Genomic DNA, 18,878 nt, shown 5'->3' on the forward strand with positions numbered 1-18,878 from the left:
ATCCCGGGTCAAGGCTTGGCCGTGGCTTTAGAGGAAGGGCCTGACAAAGCCTGACTCAAGTAAGGAGCGTCATCCCTGTCAAACAAGTGGGTGAATAGCTGTGTGCAAGCACAACACGGACTCCAAGTATGTCATGAAGATTGTCATAGACAATATTTACAGAAGACTCCAGCCTCCCACACAGCAGGTCTCTCACAGTGACATGATGAATAGTGCCTACATGTCTGCTGTTTCCTGTGCTATCAGGTGGATGTGTTGTTCTACAGTGGCGAGGAAGTTTGAGCTTGTGAGTGGAAAGCCCGCCCCTAACAGCAGAGAAGAAGACGGCTGTGGATTGGCCTGGGAATGAAAAGGAGAGAGAGAGGCTATTCAGAGCACGATTCCTTTCCTTCATTGTCTGCCCGCTTAGATTTGAATACGCTCACTCAAAGCAGACGAGAAAAATGCTTCAGCCTCTTGCATTGTTGGCTTTCTCTCTCTTCTTTTCTATTTGCAATTAAATGCATTTCAAATGGAACAACTGTACAGAAAGCATTTCTGATAAGAAGGAATTCCATTGCCTTTAACCTCCTTTGTAATGGCTTTGCAATTTTTGAGCACTCTTATTATGAGAACTGCACAATCAAAACATATCTTTGAATAGAAAATGCCATACAACTTAAGTATTGCTTCATTGAAAATTAAATTGCATTTAAAAATCATTTTTAGTCTCCTGTGTTCCTCATTTCTTAAGCCAGTCTTAGTGTTTCTGTTTTGTTGCTTTGTGTGTAACATTGTGCCTTGACAGGACCCTTGTGTCCTGAGCAGTATCATACACACTGGTCCTAAGCATGGGATGAGATCAGTCAATTAGAATTAATGTCATCTGGTCATTTACAGCTAAACACCCTCCATATGTATTGTGTTTGCTTTGTGTGCAAAGCATCAACTGCAAAACCAATCTCATCCTCCAGACATGAATTTTTGAAGGATTTGAACGCTGTAAATAACTCCAAACCCTCTCTTACGAGGTTTACCCCTGGAGCACTTTGTAACTTATCAGGGCTGCCTTGTGCCTCCTCTAATGCTTGCATTATGCTCAAATGTAAATCGGTAAGCTGCCAGAGAGGTGGGCGGGAATCACTGAAGAAAGAATCACTGAAGGGTCTAGCCAATATTCTGATTGGGGCATGGCAAAATAAACAGTATAGTTTTGTTTTTTAGAAGCCAGTTGAACAAAAATGTATCACACTGCTCTGTTTTATTCACAAACAATTGTCCTTTAGTTGTACACACTTCCAGAGATTTTAGCTAAAGTAATAAAAAGTGAAGATCCTGCCTGTGAAATATTACAATATTCGACAAAGTCTTGAAAGTTGTAGGTTTTCATTTTCAAAATGCCAACACTATTATAAAAGGAAACTCTAATATATTCTGAGTGAATGATGCCCAGGGGTCTGTTTTGTATTTCTAATTTCCATCTCTAATGGTACAAGAGACTGATTAGTAATTAGGACAGACCCATTTAAATGCATGTAATGAGCATTATAGGTTTCACATATACTGTGCACTTCATACTGATGAAAATGGATAGCATCTGCAACAATTTGAACGCATGTTGACCTTTAATGGCGATTAATCTACAACACAGTTCTTCATGCTGCTTGTCCTTGAATTGGCTTTATAGTGTAATGAGTATATCATTGGAATCTCCCAAATAATTGACCTGAAGCGTGTTTCACAGCATAACTATTAATCTTATTTTCCAGTGAATAATTTGATCAGTTTGCTAGAGAAGTGGGTTATACGAGTACAAACTAGTGCAGAGGGATATGTGGCCCCTAGATATTAATTTGGAGATGGATAGGAGTCTTAAAGAGGATTAAAACTCTATACAGGCTACTCATTTCACAAGACTGCATACCACCCAGTCCACTGTATATACTGTCAGTCACTGCTTGGCATGGTTGAGATTTGAAATGGTGACAGTTAAAGTACAAAGATGTCCAATCCTACACTATTTCATGGCATATTTGGTTGGAGCATCCTGAAGGAAATGCAAACTGTAAAGGCCAGTCATTCCACTGAAGCAAGGCCACCAGGAACAGCAACACTGCCCCCCTGCTACTGTCTACAGATACTGCATCTACCTTATAAAGTATCATCTGTCTCTCAGATCGCCCCAACTAGCAACATCAGCATCATATCAGGAAAAAGAGTAGAAAATATGAATCACACAGTAGAAAGACATTTGTGGATTGTATTGTGTATTGTAAGTAATGTATTGTATTAGTATTGTTTGCAAGTTAGATTAGGCATGAATGATATTTTCTAATTGATTAATATTCAGTTGAGGAGAAGGATGTGGATTTGGACTAGTTTGCATCCCAAAATTTCTTACATTCAAAGATTATCTCAAAACGGGGGTGCAGGTTTGGTCTCAACACAATAACCCTGCTACCTCTCCAAAACAAAGAGGCTGACTTTTTAATGCCTCAGCCAAACGATTTATTAACATGTAAGATCTGAATTTACATTCAGAAATGCCCATATGCAAATGTAATATATGTACATGTGTTGAATTTCCATATATATACATATAAAGTAAAATAATATATGTATATACAGTATAACCTTTATATGTAAAAAAAATTGGAACAATGTCATATGTTGACATATATGTCTAGCTAATAGATGTGTATTTTAGTATGTCTGTTTATATTATAGGTTTAAACTGTAGACATAAGTTACATAAATATGTATCCATCCAAAAGCCTGTCAATATATGTTCATTATATATGTAAATATAAAAGATAGATATGTATGGATACATTTAATAAGAAATTATTACGAAAGTGATATACATACAATATTTGTTGTTACAAAGAAGTTTAACAAACATGTTGTTATAACAAAGCTGCATTTTACTATGGGTATGTGACATATTGATATATGTTGTGAACTTATATCTTCATATATGCAGAAGCTGTATATGTGTCGTAATAATAAATCCTCTTATAGATGACACATATGATAAAAGCAATCTTGATATAGGGACAAATATGTCATATATATGTGATAAGTCATAGTATAGTAAGGCATTAGAGTCACTAATTAACATCATGTGCATGTCTTTGAATTGCAGAAGGAAGCCGGAGTGCCTGGAGAGAACCCATGCATTCACAGGGAGAACATACAAACTCTGAACATACAAACCCCCAGGCCAGGGTTTTGAACCCACACCCTTTGAGGTGTGAGGAAAGAGTTATATCCACTGCTAGCGTGCCGCCCCATGACAAAGTAAAAGTATAGTAAAGCAGAAGAAATCATAGTAAAGTTAAGCATAAAAATGTCATAGTATGGTAAGGCTAAAAATGTCATAGTATAGTAAGGCATAAAAAGTCATTGTACAGTAAAGCATGAAAATATCATAGTCTAGGAAAGCATAAAAACGTCAAAAAAACTTCATAATAAAGTAAGGCATAAAAATATTAAAAAAAAAACGTCATTGTATAGTAAGGCATAAAAACGTCAAATAACGTCATAGTATAGTGAGGCATGAAAATTAAAAAAAAAAGTCATAGTATAGTAGGCTAAGTCATAAAACCCTGAAAAAATATTATAGGATAGTAAGGTATGAAACCTTCAGAAAACATCATAGTATAGTAAGGACTAAAAATGTGAAAAAACTTAATTGTTTAGTAAGGCAAAAAGTTGTCATAGTATAGGAAGGCATAAAAATATCACAGTCTAGTTAGGTATAAGAATGTCAAAAAAACGTCACAGTATAGCAAGGCAAAAATGGTCATAGTATAGTTAGGCATTAAAAATGTCAAAAGTCATGAAGAAACAACATAGTATAGTAATGCATAAAAATGTCAAAAAAAGTTATAGTATAGTAAGGCATAAAATGTCAGTATATAAGGCATAGAAACATCAAAAAGCATCATAGTATATTAATGCATACAATGTCATAGTATGACAAGGTATAAAAATGTCAAAAAACGTCATAATATAGGAAGGCATAAAAATGTTATAGTAGAGTAATGCAAAAAGTGTCAGAGTATAGTAAGTCACAAAAAAGTCAAAAAACGTCAAAGTATAATAAGGCATGAAACAACATAGTATATTAAGGTATAAAAATGTCATAAAACATTATAATATAGGAAGGCATGAAAATGTCATAGTACAGTAAGGCAAAAAGTGACATAGTATAGTAAGGCAAAAAAAGGCAAAAGACATCATACTATAGGAACGCATAAAAATGATATAGTATAGTATGGCATGAAAACGTCAAAAATTGTCATATTATAGAACGGCGAAAAAACATAAAACAATATCATAGTATAGTAACGAATAAAAACTTCATAGTATAGAAAGGGATAAAAATGTGAAAAAATATCATTATATAGTGAGGCAAAATATGTAATAGTATAGTATGGCATAAAATTGTGAAAAAAACGTCATAGTATAGTCAGGTATAAAATGTTATGGTATAGTAAGGTATAAAAATGTAAAAGTATATATATATTATTTATGTAAAAAAAACATCAGAGTATAGTAAGGCAAAAAATGTCAAAAAACATCATAGTATAGTAAGGCTCAAAAGTCAAAAAACGTCATAGTATAGAAAGTTATAAAAATGTGAAAAAAACATCATAATAAAGTAAGTCATTAAAACATCAGGCAAAAAATGTCAAAAAACATCACAGTATAGTAAGGCTCAAAAACATCACAAAATGAGATAGTATAGTGAGGCATGAAATGTCAAATTATAGTATGGCATAAAAACATCATAGTATAGTAAGTCTCAAAAACGTCAAATGTCAAAAAACATCATAATATATTAAGGCATAAAAATGTAAAAAACGTCATAGTATAGTAAGGCACAAAATGTAATAGTATAGTAAGGCATAAAAACAACATAAATAGGAATGAAAACGCCAAAAAAGTCATTGTATAGCAAGGCTCAAAAATGTCAAAAAACATCATAGTATAGTAAGGCTCAAAAATATGGCATGACGTCATGGGTATAGTAAGGAGTAAAATCATCATACTATAGTAAGGAATGAAAAAGCCAGAAAAGTCATAGTATAGTAAGGCATAAAAACGTCATAGTATAGTAAGGCAAAAAATGTCAAAAAACATCATAGTACAGTAAGGCATAAAAATGTCAAGAAATGACATAGTATAGTAAAGCATAAAACGTCATAGTATATTAAGGCATAAAAACATAAAAAAATATCAAAATATATTAAGGCATAAAAATGTATAAAAAGGTCATAGTATAGTAAGGCAAAAAATGTCAAAAAACATCATAGTATAGTAAGGCTCAAAAACGTCAAAAAACGGCATAGGATAGTAAGGCACAATATGTAATAGTATAATATGGCATAAAAACAACATAAAATCGTCATAGTATGGTAAGGAATGACAACTCCAAAAAAGTCATTGTTTAGCAAAGCTCAAAAATGTCAAAAAACATCATAGTATAGTGTGGCATAAAATCGTCATAGTATAGTATGACATAAAAACATAAAAAAACCATCGAAATATATTAAGGCATAAAAATGTCAAAAATGTCATAGTATAGTGTGACAAAAAATGTCAAAAAACATCATAGTATAGAAAGGCTCAAAAAAATAAAAAAATGTCATAATACAGTAAGGCATGAAAAAGTCAAAAAACATCATAGTATAGTAAGGCAAAAAATGTCAAAAAACATCATAGTATAGTAAGGTTCAAAAACATCAAAAAACGTCATAGTATAGTAAGGCTCAAAAACGTCAAAAAACGGCATAGGATAGTAAGGCACAAAATGTAATAGTATAATATGGCATAAAAAAAACATAAAATCGTCATAGTATGGTAAGGAATGACAACTCAAAAAAAGTCATTGTTTAGCAAGGCTCAAAAATGTCAAAAAAGGTCATAGTATAGTAAGGTAAAAAATGTCAAAAACGTCAAAAACCGGCATAGGATAGTAAGGCACAAAATGTAATAGTATAATATGGCATAAAAAAAACATAAAATCGTCATAGTATAGTATGGCATAAAAAGTCATAGTATAGTAAGGCATAAAAATTTCAAAAATGTCATAGTATAGTGTGACAAAAAATGTCAAAAAAACATCATAGTATAGAAAGGCTCAAAAACATCAAAAAATGTCATAATACAGTAAGGCATGAAAAGGTAAAAAAACGTCATAGTATAGCAAGACATAAAATCGTCATAGTAAAGTATGGCATAAAAACATAAAAAAAACCCATCAAAATATATTAAGACATAAAAATGTCAAAAACATCATAGTATAGTGTGACAAAAAATGTCAAAAAACATCATAGTATAGTAAGGCTCAAAAACGTCAAAAAATGACATAGCATAGTAAGGCATGAAGACGTCATAGTATAGTAAGGCAAAAAATGTCAAAAACGTCATAGTATAGTAAGGCTCAAAAATGTCAAAAAACGTCGTAGTACAGTAAGGCATAAAAACGTCAAGAAATGACATAGTATAGTAAGAAATAAAACGTCATAATATATTATGGCATAAAAACATAAAAAAAACATTGAAATATATTAAGACATAAAAATGTATAAAAAGGTCATAGTATAGTAAGGCAAAAAATGTCAAAAAACAACATAATATAGTAAGGCTCAAAAACGTCAAAAAACAGCATAGGATAGTAAGGCACAAAATGTAACAGTATAGTGTGGCATAAAAAGAACATAAAATCATCATAGTATAGTAAGGAATGAAAACGCCAAAAAAGTCATTGTATAGCAAGGCTCAAAAATGTCAAAAAAACCATCAAAATATATTAAGGCATAAAAATGTCAAAAACGTCATAGTATAGTAAGGCAAAAAATGTCAAAAAACATCATAGTATAGTAAGGCATGAGAAAACACCAAAAAAATCATAGTATAGTAAAGCATAAAAAGGTCAACAACATCATAGTATAGTAAAGTCACGTCAAAAAACGTGATAGTATAGTAAGGCATAAAAACGTCATAGTATAGTAAGGCAAAAAATGTCAAAAAACATCACAGTATAGAAAGGCTCAAAAACGTCAAAAAACGTGATAGTATAGTAAGGCATAAAAACGTCATAGTATAGTAAGGCAAAAAATGTCAAAAAACATCACAGTATAGAAAGGCTCAAAAACGTCAAAAAACGTGATAGTATAGTAAGGCATAAAAACGTCATAGTATAGTAAGGCAAAAAATGTCAAAAAACATCACAGTATAGAAAGGCTCAAAAACGTCAAAAAACGTGATAGTATAGTAAGGCATAAAAACGTCATAGTATAGTAAGGCAAAAAATGTCAAAAAACATCACAGTATAGAAAGGCTCAAAAACGTCAAAAAACGTGATAGTATAGTAAGGCATAAAAACGTCATAGTATAGTAAGGCAAAAAATGTCAAAAAACATCACAGTATAGAAAGGCTCAAAAACGTCAAAAAACGTGATAGTATAGTAAGGCATAAAAACGTCATGGTATAGTGAGGCAAAAAATGTCAAAAAACATCACAGTATAGAAAGGCTCAAAAACGTCAAAAAACGTGATAGTATAGTAAGGCATAAAAACGTCATAGTATAGTAAGGCAAAAAATGTCAAAAAACATCATAGTAATGTAAGGCTGAAAAATGTCAAAAAATGACATAGCATAGTAAGGCATGAAGACGTCATAGTATAGTAAGGCAAAAAATGTCAAAAAAGATCATAGTATAGTAAGGCTCAAAAATGTCAAAAAATGACATAGCATAGTAAGGCATAAAAACGTCATGGTATAGTGAGGCAAAAAATGTCAAAAAACATCACAGTATAGTAAGGCTCAAAAACGTCAAAAAATGACATAGCATAGTAAGGCAAAAAACGTCATAGCATAGTAAGGCAAAAAATGTCAAAAAACATCATAGTATAGTAAGGCATGAAAAAACGCCAAAAAATCATAGTATAGTAAACCATAAAAAGGTCAACAACATCATAGTATAGTAAGGCTCAAAAATGTCAAAAAATGACATAGCATAGTAAGGCGAAAAACGTCATAGCATAGTAAGGCTCAAAAATGTCAAAAAATGACATAGCATAGTAAGGCGAAAAACGTCATAGCATAGTAAGGCTCAAAAATGTCAAAAAATGACATAGCATAGTAAGGCGAAAAACGTCATAGCATAGTAAGGCTCAAAAATGTCAAAAAATGACATAGCATAGTAAGGCGAAAAACGTCATAGCATAGTAAGGCTCAAAAATGTCAAAAAATGACATAGCATAGTAAGGCGAAAAACGTCATAGCATAGTAAGGCTCAAAAATGTCAAAAAATGACATAGCATAGTAAGGCGAAAAACGTCATAGCATAGTAAGGCTCAAAAATGTCAAAAAATGACATAGCATAGTAAGGCGAAAAACGTCATAGCATAGTAAGGCTCAAAAATGTCAAAAAATGACATAGCATAGTAAGGCGAAAAACGTCATAGCATAGTAAGGCTCAAAAATGTCAAAAAATGACATAGCATAGTAAGGCGAAAAACGTCATAGCATAGTAAGGCTCAAAAATGTCAAAAAATGACATAGCATAGTAAGGCGAAAAACGTCATAGCATAGTAAGGCTCAAAAATGTCAAAAAATGACATAGCATAGTAAGGCGAAAAACGTCATAGCATAGTAAGGCTCAAAAATGTCAAAAAATGACATAGCATAGTAAGGCGAAAAACGTCATAGCATAGTAAGGCTCAAAAATGTCAAAAAATGACATAGCATAGTAAGGCGAAAAACGTCATAGCATAGTAAGGCTCAAAAATGTCAAAAAATGACATAGCATAGTAAGGCGAAAAACGTCATAGCATAGTAAGGCTCAAAAATGTCAAAAAATGACATAGCATAGTAAGGCGAAAAACGTCATAGCATAGTAAGGCTCAAAAATGTCAAAAAATGACATAGCATAGTAAGGCGAAAAACGTCATAGCATAGTAAGGCTCAAAAATGTCAAAAAATGACATAGCATAGTAAGGCGAAAAACGTCATAGCATAGTAAGGCTCAAAAATGTCAAAAAATGACATAGCATAGTAAGGCGAAAAACGTCATAGCATAGTAAGGCTCAAAAATGTCAAAAAATGACATAGCATAGTAAGGCGAAAAACGTCATAGCATAGTAAGGCTCAAAAATGTCAAAAAATGACATAGCATAGTAAGGCGAAAAACGTCATAGCATAGTAAGGCTCAAAAATGTCAAAAAATGACATAGCATAGTAAGGCGAAAAACGTCATAGCATAGTAAGGCTCAAAAATGTCAAAAAATGACATAGCATAGTAAGGCGAAAAACGTCATAGCATAGTAAGGCTCAAAAATGTCAAAAAATGACATAGCATAGTAAGGCGAAAAACGTCATAGCATAGTAAGGCTCAAAAATGTCAAAAAATGACATAGCATAGTAAGGCGAAAAACGTCATAGCATAGTAAGGCTCAAAAATGTCAAAAAATGACATAGCATAGTAAGGCGAAAAACGTCATAGCATAGTAAGGCTCAAAAATGTCAAAAAACATCATAGTATAGCAAGGCAAAAAATGTCAAAAAACGTCATAATATAGTAACCAAAATATGTCATAGTAAAGTAAAGTATAAAATGTCATATAAATGTCACACTCTAGTAAGGAATGAAAAAGTAAAAAAAATGTCATGATATTGGAAGGCTTAAATTTTAATGATGCATGTAACAGGGAGAACATTGAACTCCAAGAATTAATGTAGCATGGCAATGTTGGATTTGAACTGGGAAACTTCTTGTCATAAGACCAAAGCTCTAACCATTGCAACAGCTATCATTCAACTTATATCAGACAAACCTTTACAAATTCATGATATAACAAGGCATGAAAATGTCTTAATATGATTAGGCAAAAAAAAGTCATAGTATAGTAAGGCTCCAAAATCTCAAAAAACTACATAATACAGTAAGGCATAAAACATTCATAGTATAGTATGGCATAAAAACATGAAAAAAGCATCATATTATATTAAGTCATAAAAATGTCAAAAACGTCATAGTATAGTAAGGCAAAAAATGTCAAAAAACATCATAGTATAGTAAGGCTCAAAAACATCAAAAAATGGCATAGTATAGCAAGGCACAAAACGTAATAGTATAATATGGCATAAAAACGTCATCGTTTAGTAAGGCATAAAAAAAAAAAAATGTCACAATATAGGAAGGCATAAAACGTAATGATATGCATGTCACAGGGGGAACATCGAACTCCAAAAATTTTTGTGGCAGTGTGGGATTTGAACCAGGAAACTTATTGTCATAAGACCAGAGCTTAAACCATTGCGCCAGCATGTCACTGAACTTTGACAGGCAAGCCATTACAAAGTCATAAATATAACAAGGCATAAAAATGTTTTAATATGGTAAGGCGAAAAAAAGTCATAGTATAGTAAGGCTCAAAAATGTCAAAAAACGACATAGTATAGTAAGGCATAAACATTCATAGTATAGTATGGCATAAAAAAATCAAAAAGGCATTATAATATATTGAGGCATAAAACCGTCAAAAACGTCATAGTATAGTAAGGCATAAAACGTCATAGTATAGTATGGCATAAAAACATCAAAAAACCATCATAATATATTAAGGCATAAAAATGTATAAAAAGGTCATAGTATAGTAAGGCAAAAAATGTCAAAAAACATCATAGTATAGTAAGGCTCAAAAACGTCAAAAAACGGCATAGTATAGTAAGGCACAAAACGTAACAGTATAGTGTGACATAAAAACAACAAAATCATCATAGTATAGTAAGGAATGAAAATGCCAAAAAAGTCATTGTATGGCAAGGCTCAAAAATGTCAAAAAACATCATAGTATAGTAAGGTATAAAAAGGTCAAAAAACGTCAATGTATAGCAAGACATAAAATCGTCATAGTATAGTATGACATAAAAACATCAAAAAACCATCAAAATATATTAAGGCATCAAAATGTCAAAAATGTCATAGTATAGTGTGACAAAAAATGTCAAAAAACGTCATAGTATAGTGAGGCTCAAAAACGTCAAAAAAACATAGCATAGTAAGGCATAAAAACATCATAGTATATTAAGGCAAAAAATTTCAAAAAACGTTGTAGCACAGTAAGGCATAAAAATGTCAAGAAATGACATAGTATAGTAAGGCATACAACGTCATAGTATAGTATGGCATAAAAACATAAAAAAAACATCGAAATATATTAAGTCATAAAAATGTCAAAAACGTCATAGTATAGTAAGGCAAAAAATGTCAAAAAACATCATAGTATAGTAAGGCTCAAAAACATCAAAAAATGGCATAGTATAGCAAGGCACAAAACGTAATAGTATAATATGGCATAAAAACGTCATCGTTTAGTAAGGCATAAAAAAAAAAAAATGTCACAATATAGGAAGGCATAAAACGTAATGATATGCATGTCACAGGGGGAACATCGAACTCCAAAAATTTTTGTGGCAGTGTGGGATTTGAACCGGGAAACTTATTGTCATAAGACCAGAGCTTAAACCATTGCGCCAGCATGTCACTGAACTTTGACAGGCAAGCCATTACAAAGTCATAAATATAACAAGGCATAAAAATGTTTTAATATGGTTAGGCGAAAAAAAGTCATAGTATAGTAAGGCTCAAAAATGTCAAAAAACGACATAGTATAGTAAGGCATAAACATTCATAGTATAGTATGGCATAAAAAAATCAAAAAGGCATTATAATATATTGAGGCATAAAACCGTCAAAAACGTCATAGTATAGTAAGGCATAAAACGTCATAGTATAGTATGGCATAAAAACATCAAAAAACCATCATAATATATTAAGGCATAAAAATGTATAAAAAGGTCATAGTATAGTAAGGCAAAAAATGTCAAAAAACATCATAGTATAGTAAGGCTAAAAAACGTCAAAAAACGGCATAGTATAGTAAGGCACAAAACGTAGAAGTATAGTGTGACATAAAAACAACAAAATCATCATAGTATAGTAAGGAATGAAAATGCCAAAAAAGTCATTGTATGGCAAGGCTCAAAAATGTCAAAAAACATCATAGTATAGTAAGGTATAAAAAGGTCAAAAAACGTCAATGTATAGCAAGACATAAAATCGTCATAGTATAGTATGACATAAAAACATCAAAAAACCATCAAAATATATTAAGGCATCAAAATGTCAAAAATGTCATAGTATAGTGTGACAAAAAATGTCAAAAAACGTCATAGTATAGTGAGGCTCAAAAACGTCAAAAAAACATAGCATAGTAAGGCATAAAAACATCATAGTATATTAAGGCAAAAAATTTCAAAAAACGTTGTAGCACAGTAAGGCATAAAAATGTCAAGAAATGACATAGTATAGTAAGGCATACAACGTCATAGTATAGTATGGCATAAAAACATAAAAAAAACATCGAAATATATTAAGTCATAAAAATGTCAAAAACGTCATAGTATAGTAAGGCAAAAAATGTCAAAAAACATCATAGTATAGTAAGGCTCAAAAACATCAAAAAATGGCATAGTATAGCAAGGCACAAAACGTAATAGTATAATATGGCATAAAAACGTCATCGTTTAGTAAGGCATAAAAAAAAAAAAATGTCACAATATAGGAAGGCATAAAACGTAATGATATGCATGTCACAGGGGGAACATCGAACTCCAAAAATTTTTGTGGCAGTGTGGGATTTGAACCGGGAAACTTATTGTCATAAGACCAGAGCTTAAACCATTGCGCCAGCATGTCACTGAACTTTGACAGGCAAGCCATTACAAAGTCATAAATATAACAAGGCATAAAAATGTTTTAATATGGTTAGGCGAAAAAAAGTCATAGTATAGTAAGGCTCAAAAATGTCAAAAAACGACATAGTATAGTAAGGCATAAACATTCATAGTATAGTATGGCATAAAAAAATCAAAAAGGCATTATAATATATTGAGGCATAAAACCGTCAAAAACGTCATAGTATAGTAAGGCATAAAACGTCATAGTATAGTATGGCATAAAAACATCAAAAAACCATCATAATATATTAAGGCATAAAAATGTATAAAAAGGTCATAGTATAGTAAGGCAAAAAATGTCAAAAAACATCATAGTATAGTAAGGCTAAAAAACGTCAAAAAACGGCATAGTATAGTAAGGCACAAAACGTAGAAGTATAGTGTGACATAAAAACAACAAAATCATCATAGTATAGTAAGGAATGAAAATGCCAAAAAAGTCATTGTATGGCAAGGCTCAAAAATGTCAAAAAACATCATAGTATAGTAAGGTATAAAAAGGTCAAAAAACGTCAATGTATAGCAAGACATAAAATCGTCATAGTATAGTATGACATAAAAACATCAAAAAACCATCAAAATATATTAAGGCATCAAAATGTCAAAAATGTCATAGTATAGTGTGACAAAAAATGTCAAAAAACGTCATAGTATAGTGAGGCTCAAAAACGTCAAAAAAACATAGCATAGTAAGGCATAAAAACATCATAGTATATTAAGGCAAAAAATTTCAAAAAACGTCAAAATATATTAAGGCATAAAAATGTCAAAAATGTCACAGTATAGTGTGACAAAAAATGTCAAAAAACATCATAGTATAGTAAGGCTCAACGTCAAAAAATGACATAGCATAGTAAGGCATAAAAACATCATAGTATAGTGAGGCTCAGTATAGTGTGACCAAAAATGTCAAAAAACATCATAGTATAGTGAGGCTCAAAAACGTCAAAAAATGACATAGCATAGTAAGGCATAAAAACATCATAGTATAGTGAGGCAAAAAATGTCAAAAAACATTATAGTATAGAAAGGCTCAAAAACATCAAAAATTGTCATAATACAGTAAGGCATGTAAAGGTAAAAAAACGTCATAGTATAGCAAGACATAAAATCGTCATAGTAAAGTATGGCATAAAAAGATAAAAAAAACCATCAAAATATATTAAGGCATAAAAATGTCAAAAACGTCATAGTATAGCAAGGCAAAAAATGTCAAAAAACATCATAGTATAGTAAGGCTCAAAAATGTCAAAAAAACATCATAGTATAGTAAGGCATAAAATCGTCATAGTATAGTATGACATAAAAACATAAAAAAAACATCAAAATATATTAAGGCATAAAAATGTCAAAAATGTCATAGTATAGTGTGACCAAAAATGTCAAAAAACATCATAGTATAGTGAGGCTCAAAAACGTCAAAAAATGACATAGCATAGTGAGGCATAAAAACATCATAGTATAGTGAAGCAAAAAATGTCAAAAAACATCATAGTATAGAAAGGCTGAAAATCATCAAAAATTGTCATAATACAGTAAGGCATGAAAAGGTAAAAAAAAACGTCATAGTATAGCAAGACATAAAATCGTCATAGTAAAGTATGGCATAAAAATGTCAAAAAACATTATAGTATAGTAAGGCTCCAAAATCTCAAAAAACTACATAGTACAGTAAGGCATAAAACATTTATAGTATAGTATGGCATAAAAACATGAAAAAACCATCAAAATATATTAAGGCATAAAAATGTCAAAAACGTCATAGTATAGTAAGGCAAAAAATGTCAAAAAACATCATAGTATAGTAAGGCTCAAAAACGTCAAAAAATGACATAGCATAGTAAGGCATGAAAACGTCATAGTATAGTAGGGCAAAAAATGTCAAAAAACGTCATAGTAGTAAGGCTCAAAAATGTCAAAAAAACGTAGTACAGTAAGGCATAAAAACGTCAAGAAATGACATAGTATAGTAAGGCATAAAACGTCATAGTATATTATGGCATAAAAACATAAAAAAAACATCGAAATATATTAAGGCATAAAAATGTATAAAAAGGTCATAGTATAGTAAGGCAAAAAATTTCAAAAACCATCATAATATAGTAAGGCTCAAAAACGTCAAAAAATCACATAGCATAGTAAGGCATAACAACATCATAGTATAGTGAGGCAAAAAATGTCAAACAACATCATAGTATAGTGAGGCAAAAAATGTCAAACAACATCATAGTATAGTGAGGCAAAAAATGTCAAACAACATCATAGTATAGTGAGGCAAAAAATGTCAAACAACATCATAGTATAGTGAGGCAAAAAATGTCAAACAACATCATAGTATAGTGAGGCAAAAAATGTCAAACAACATCATAGTATAGTGAGGCAAAAAATGTCAAACAACATCATAGTATAGTGAGGCAAAAAATGTCAAACAACATCATAGTATAGTGAGGCAAAAAATGTCAAACAACATCATAGTATAGTGAGGCAAAAAATGTCAAACAACATCATAGTATAGTGAGGCAAAAAATGTCAAACAACATCATAGTATAGTGAGGCAAAAAATGTCAAACAACATCATAGTATAGTGAGGCAAAAAATGTCAAACAACATCATAGTATAGTGAGGCAAAAAATGTCAAACAACATCATAGTATAGTGAGGCAAAAAATGTCAAACAACATCATAGTATAGTGAGGCAAAAAATGTCAAAAAACATCATGTTATATTAAGGCATAAAAATGTCAAAAATGTCATAGTATAGTGTGACAAAAATGTCAAAAAACATAGTATAGTAAGGCTCAAAAACGTCAAAAAATGACATAGCATAGTGAGGCATAAAAACATCATAGTATAGTGAGGCAAAAAATGTCAAACAAACATTATAGTATAGAAAGGCTCAAAAAACATCATAGTATCGAAAGGCTCAAAAACATCAAAAATTGTCATAATACAGTAAGCCATGAAAAGGTAAAAAAACGTCATAGTATAGCAAGACATAAAATCGTCATAGTAAAGTATGGCATAAAAAGATAAGAAAAACCATCAAAATATATTAAGGCATAAAAATGTCAAAAACGTCATAGTATAGCAAGGCAAAAAATGTCAAAAAACATCATAGTATAGTAAGGCCCAAAAATGTCAAAAAAACATCATAGTATAGTAAGGCATAAAATCGTCATAGTATAGTATGACATAAAAACATCAAAACACCATCAAAATATATTAAGGCATGAAAATGTCAAAAATGTCATAGTATAGTAGGGCTCAAAAATGTCAAAAAACATCATAGTATAGGAAGGCATAAAATCGTCATAGTATAGTATGACATAAAAACATAAAAAAAACATCAAAATATATTAAGGCATAAAAATGTCAAAAACGTCATTGTATGGTAAGGCTCAAAAATGTCAAAAAACATCATAGTATAGTAAGGCATAAAATTGTCATAGTATAGTATGACATAAAAACATCAAAACACCATCAAATAATATTAAGGCATGAAAATGTCAAAAAACATCATAGTATAGTAAGGCTCAAAAACATCAAAAAATGACAGCATAGTAAGGCATAAAAACATCATAGTATAGTGAGGCAAAAAATGTCAAAAAACATCATAGTATAGAAATGCTCAAAAACATCAAAAATTGTCATAATACAGTAAGCCATGAAAAGGTAAAAAAACGTCACAGTATAGCAAGACATAAAATCGTCATAGTAACGTATGGCATAAAAAGATAAAAAAAAAACATCAAAATATATTAAGGCATAAAAATGTCAAAAACGTCATAGTATAGTAAGGCAAAAAATGTCAAAAAACATCATAGTATAGTAAGGCTCAAAAATTTCAAAAAACGGCATAGTATAGTGAGGCACAAAACGTAACAGTATAGTGTGGCATAAAAACATCATAAAAACGTCATCGTATAGTAAGGCATTAAAACGTCAAAAAACGTTATCGTATAGTAAGGCATAAAAATGTCATAGTATAATAAGGCAAAAAGTGTCATAAAACATCATATTACAGTAAGTCTCAAAAACGTCAAAAAACGTCATAGTATAGTAAGACACAAAATCATCATAGTATAGCATGGCATAAAAACATAAAAAAACATCAAAATATATTAACGCATAAAAATGTCAAAAACGTCATAGTATATTAAGGCAAAAAATGTCAAAAAAACATCATAGTATTATAAGGCTCAAAAACTTCAAAAAACGGCATAGTATAGTAAGGCGCAAAAACGTCATAGTATGATAAGGCAAAAAATGTCAAAAAACATCATATTACATAAGTCTCAAAAATGTCAAAAAACGACATAGTATAGGGAGGTACAAAACATAATAGTATAGTATGGAATAAAAACATCATAAAAACGTCATCGTATAGCAAGGCTCAAAAATGTCAAAAAACATCATAGTATAGTAAAGCATAAAAATGTCAGAAAACGACATTGTATAGTAAGGCATGAAAACGTCAAAAAAGATCATAGTATAGTAAGGCATGAAGACGTCAAAAAACGTCGTAGTATAACGAGGCAAAAAATGTCAAAAAATGTCATAGCATAGTAACCAAAATATGTGATAGTAAAATAAATATAAAATGTCATATAAACATCACACTATATTAAGGAATAAAAAAGTAAAACAAAATGTCATAATATTGGAAGGCATAAAATGTAATGATATGCATGTAATAGGGGGAATATCGAATACCAAATATCTTTTGTTACAAGGCCAGAGCTCAAACCATTGCGCCAGAGAGTAACTGAGCTATTAACAGACAAACCATTACAAAGTCATAATATAACAAGGCATAAAAATGTCTTAATATGCTTAGGAGAAAAAAAAGTCATCGTACAGTAAGGCTCAAAAACGTCAAAAAATGACTTAGTATAGTAAGGCATTAAACGTCATAGTATAGTATGGCATAAAAACGTCAAAAAAGCATCATAATTTATCAAGGCATAAAAACGTCCAAAAACATCATAGTATAGTAAGGCATGAAAAGGTCAAAAAACGTTGTAGTACAGTATGGCATAAAACCGTCATAGTATTGTAAGGAATGAAAACGCCAAAAAAGTCATAGTATAGCAAGGCTCAAAAATGTCAAAAAACATCACAGTATAGTAAGGCCTAAAAATTTCAAAAAATGGCATAGTATAGTGAAGCACAAAACGTCTTAGTATAGCAAGGCTCTAAGACATCATAAAAACGTCATAGTATAGTAAGGCATGAAAACGTCAAAAAACGTCATTGTTTAATAAGGCATAAAATCGTCATAGTATAGTAAGGCAAAAAAATGTGAAAAAACGTCATAGTATAGTCACCAAAATATGTCTTAGTAAAGTAAATATAAAATGTCATATAAACATCACACTATAGTGAGGAATAAAAAAGTAAAACAAAATGTCATAATATAGGAAGGCATAAAACGTTATAATATTTATTTAACAGGGGGAACATGTAAACATCCTAAACTTATAATTACAAGGCTGGAGCAAGGCTGAACTCTAACCTTTGCTGTTGCTGTTGCAAAGGTTAGAGCTCAAAGTATATTTAGACATAAAACGTCATAGTATAGTAAGGTATAAATACTGAAAATAAGTCATGTATAGTAAGGCATAAAAACGTCAAAAACGTCATAGTATAGTAAGGCAAAAAATTAAAAAAAAATCATAGTACAGTAAGGTATGAAAACATCAAAAAACGTCAAAGTTTAGTAAGGCATGACAACGTCATAGTATAGTCACGCATAAAAATGTCAAAAAAAGGTCATAGTATAGTAACTCATAAAATTGTGAAAGAACGTCATAGTATAGTGTGGCATAAATCAATAAAAAAAGGCATAGTATACTAGGGCATAAAAACGTGAAAAAACATCATAGTATAGTAAGGCATGAAAACGCCAAAAAATGTCATCGCATAGTAAGGCATAAAAACGTCAAAAAACATCATAGTATAGGTAGTCATAAATGTGAAAAAACATCAGAATTGTGACGCATAAATCAATAAAAAACGTCATAATATAATAAGGCATAAAATTTTGAAAAAACGTCATAGTATAGTGAGGCATAAAAATGTGA

Source organism: Seriola dumerili, unplaced genomic scaffold (assembly GCF_002260705.1).
Source record: "Seriola dumerili isolate Sdu_G_001 unplaced genomic scaffold, Sdu_1.0 BDQW01000052.1, whole genome shotgun sequence".
In the NCBI taxonomy this organism is placed as follows: domain Eukaryota; kingdom Metazoa; phylum Chordata; class Actinopteri; order Carangiformes; family Carangidae; genus Seriola; species Seriola dumerili.